Source organism: Ursus americanus, unplaced genomic scaffold (genome assembly GCF_024610735.1).
Source record: "Ursus americanus isolate L20-20 unplaced genomic scaffold, mUrsAme1.1.p SCAF_54, whole genome shotgun sequence".
Lineage (NCBI taxonomy): Eukaryota > Metazoa > Chordata > Mammalia > Carnivora > Ursidae > Ursus > Ursus americanus.
In genome coordinates this window covers 91,840-95,832 of record NW_028273636.1, presented here as the reverse complement: position 1 = coordinate 95,832, position 3,993 = coordinate 91,840, and positions in this window count along the sequence as shown.

The window sequence follows — 3,993 nt, the reverse complement described above, 5'->3', positions numbered from 1 at the left end:
ACCGCAGTGCCCAGCCATGTTCTAAGCCCTCCCATCCTCCCTGGGCTTCTGGCAGCAGGAGTGAAAAGAGAGGAGCAGAGCACTGGGACCCGTTTGACAAAAACCGGCTTCCCACGGGAAAGTCTTTCTCCACGTGCAGACTTGCTCCCAGGTGCCTGTGGCAAGGGGAAGGTAATGCCATACACTGACCTGGAAGAGACCACAGGGCCCAGGCACAGTCTGAACCCTTCCCTCAACCCGGCGGTTTTGCAAGCAGGAGATCAACCCCAAGGAACACAGCCCGGAGACCCCTGGGGCAAAAACGGCTTCCGACGATCAATAGGTGCTTGCTGTGGAACACCTATCCCAAGTGGGGGAAGCCAGCTCAACAAAATGCCACACACCCAAGTGTAAGTAACAACATTGCCCAGGCTTGGTCTAAGCCCCTCACCTCGTCCCTGTGCTTTGGGGAGTCGGAGGGACAGCCGAGGCCCACGGCCCTGAGACCCCTTTGCAAAAAGCCGGCTTCCCACGGAGACAGTTTTCCTGAGGTGTAGATCCTATCACAAGTGGTTGTGGCAAGGTAAAGCAAATGCCCTCCACTTCTCTGGAAGAAACCACAGTGCCCAGCCATGTTCTAAGCCCTCCCATCCTCCCTGGGCTTCTGGCAGCAGGACTGAAAAGAGACGAGCAGAGCACTGGGACCCGTTTGGCATAACCCGGCTTCCCACGGGAAAGTCTTTCTCCACGTGCAGACATGCTCCCAGGTGCCTGTCGCAAGGGGAAGGAAATGCCATACACTGACCTGGAAGAGACCACAGGGCCCAGGCACAGTCTGAACCCTTCCCTCAACCCGGCGGTTTTGCTAGCAGGAGTTCAACCCCAACGAACACAGCCCGGAGACCCCTGGGGCAAAAACGGCTTCCGACGAACAATAGGTGCTTGCTGTGGAACACCTATCCCAAGTGGGGGTAGCCAGCTCAACAAAATGCCACACACCCAGGTGTAAGAAACAACATTGCCCAGGCATGGTCTAAGCCCCTCCCCTCGTCCCTGTGCTTTGGGGAGCCGGAAGGACAGCCGAGGCCCACGGCCCTGAGACCCCTTTGCAAAAAGCCGGCTTCCCACGGAGAGTTTTCCTGAGGTGCAGACCCTATCCCAAGTGGTTGTGGCAAGCTAAAGCAAATGCCCTCCACTTCTCTGGAAGAAACCACAGTGCCCAGCCATGTTCTAAGCCCTCCCATCCTCCCTGGGCTTCTGGCAGCAGGAGTGAAAAGAGAGGAGCAGAGCACTGGGACCCGTTTGACAAAAACCGGCTTCCCACGGGAAAGTCTTTCGCCTCGCGCAGACATGCACCCAGCTGCCTGTGGCAAGGGGAAGGAAATGCCATACACTGACCTGGAAGAGACCACAGGGCCCAGGCACAGTATGAACCCTTCCCTCAACCCGGCGGTTTTGCTAGCAGGAGTTCAACCCCAACGAACACAGCCCGGAGACCCCTGGGGCAAAAACGGCTTCCGACGATCAATAGGTGCTTGCTGTGGAACACCTATCCCAAGTGGGGGAAGCCAGCTCAACAAAATGCCACACACCCAGGTGTAAAAAACAACATTGCCCAGGCATGGTCTAAGCCCCTCACCTCGTCCCTGTGCTTTGGGAAGCCGGAGGGACAGCCGAGGCACATGGCCCTGAGACCCCTTTGCAAAAAGCCGGCTTCCCACGGAGACACTTTTCCTGAGTTGCAGACCCTATCCCAAGTGGTTGTGGCAAGCTAAAGCAAATGCCCTCCACTTCTCTGGAAGAAACCACAGTGCCCAGCCATGTTCTAAGCCCTCCCATCCTCCCTGGGCTTCTGGCAGCAGGAGTGAAAAGAGAGGAGCAGAGCACTGGGACCCGTTTGACAAAACCCGGCTTCCCACGGGAAAGTCTTTCTCCACGTGCAGACATGCTCCCCGGTGCCTGGGGCAAGGGGAAGGAAATGCCATACACTGACCTGGAAGAGACCACAGGGCCCAGGCACAGTCTGAACCCTTCCCTCAAACAGGCGGTTTTGCTAGCAGGAGTTCAACCCCAACGAACACAGCCCGGAGACCCCTGGGGCAAAAACGGCTTCCGAAGAACAAGAGGTGCTTGCTGTGGAACACCTATCCCAAGTGGGGGTAGCCAGCTCAACAAAATGCCACACACCCAGGTGTAAGAAACAACATTGCCCAGGCATGGTCTAAGCCCCTAACCTCGTCCCTGTGCTTTGGGAAGCCGGAGGGACAGCCGAGGCACACGGCCCTGAGACCCCTTTGCAAAAAGCCGGCTTCCCACGGAGACACTTTCCTGAGGTGCAGACCCTATCCCAAGTGGTTGTGGCAAGCTAAAGCAAATGCCCTCCACTTCTCTGGAAGAAACCGCAGTGCCCAGCCATGTACTAAGCCCTCCCATCCTCCCTGGGCTTCTGGCAGCAAGAGTGAAAAGAGAGGAGCAGAGCACTGGGACCCGTTTGACAAAACCCGGCTTCCCACGGGAAAGTCTTTCTCCACGTGCAGACATGCTCCCAGGTGCCTGGTACAAGGGGAAGGAAATGCCATACACTGACCTGGAAGAGACCACAGGGCCCAGGCACAGTCTGAACCCTTCCCTCAACCCGGCGGTTTTGCTAGCAGGAGTTCAACCCCAACGAACACAGCCCGGAGACCCCTGGTGCAAAAACGGCTTCCGACGATCAATAGGTGCTTGCTGTGGAACACCTATCCCAAGTGGGGGTAGCCAGCTCAACAAAATGCCACACACCCAGGTGTAAGAAACAACATTGCCCAGGCATGGTCTAAGCCCCTCACCTCGTCCCTGTGCTTTGGGGAGCCGGAGGGACAGCCGAGGCCCACGGCCCTGAGACCCCTTTGCAAAAAGCCGGCTTCCCACGGAGACAGTTTTCCTGAGGTGCAGACCCTATCCCAAGTGGTTGTGGTAAGATAAAGCAAATGCCCTCCACTTCTCTGGAAGAAACCACAGTGCCCAGCCATGTTCTAAGCCCTCCCATCCTCCCTGGGCTTCTGGCAGCAAGAGTGAAAAGAGAGGAGCAGAGCACTGGGACCCGTTTGACAAAACCCGGCTTCCCACGGGAAAGTCTTTCTCCACGGGCTGACATGCTCCCAGGTGCCTGGGGCAAGGGGAAGGAAATGCCATACACTGACCTGGAAGAGACCACAGGGCCCAGGCACAGTCTGAACCCTTCCCTCAAACAGGCGGTTTTGCTAGCAGGAGTTCAACCCCAACGAACACAGCCCGGAGACCCCTGGGGCAAAAACGGCTTTCGACGAACAATAGGTGCTTGCAGTGGAACACCTATCCCAAGTGGGGGTAGCCAGCTCAACAAAATGCCACACACCCAGGTGTAAGAAACAACATTGCCCAGGCATGGTCTAAGCCCCTCACCTCGTCCCTGTGCTTTGGGGAGCCGGAGGGACAGCCGAGGCACACGGCCCTGAGACCCCTTTGCAAAAAGCCGGCTTCCCACGGAGACAGTTTTCCTGAGGTGCAGACCCTATCCCAAGTGGTTGTGGCAAGCTAAAGCAAATGCCCTCCACTTCTCTGGAAGAAACCACAGTGCCCAGCCATGGTCTAAGCCCTCCCATCCTCCCTGGGCTTCTGGCAGCAGGAGTGAAAAGAGAGGAGCAGAGCACTGGGACCAGTTTGACAAAAACCGGCTTCCCACGGGAAAGTCTTTCTCCACGTTCAGCCATGCTCCCAGGTGCCTGGGGCAAGGGGAAGGAAATGCCATACACTGACCTGGAAGAGACCACAGGGCCCAGGCACAGTCTGAACCCTTCCCTCAACCCGGCGGTTTTGCAAGTAGGAGTTCAACCCCAACGAACACAGCCCGGAGACCCCTGGGGCAAAAACGGCTTCCGACGATCAATAGATGCTTGCTGTGGAACACCTATCCCAAGTGGGGGAAGCCAGCTCAAGAAAATGCCACACACCCAGGTGTAAGTAACAACATTGCCCAGGCTTGGTCTAAGCCCT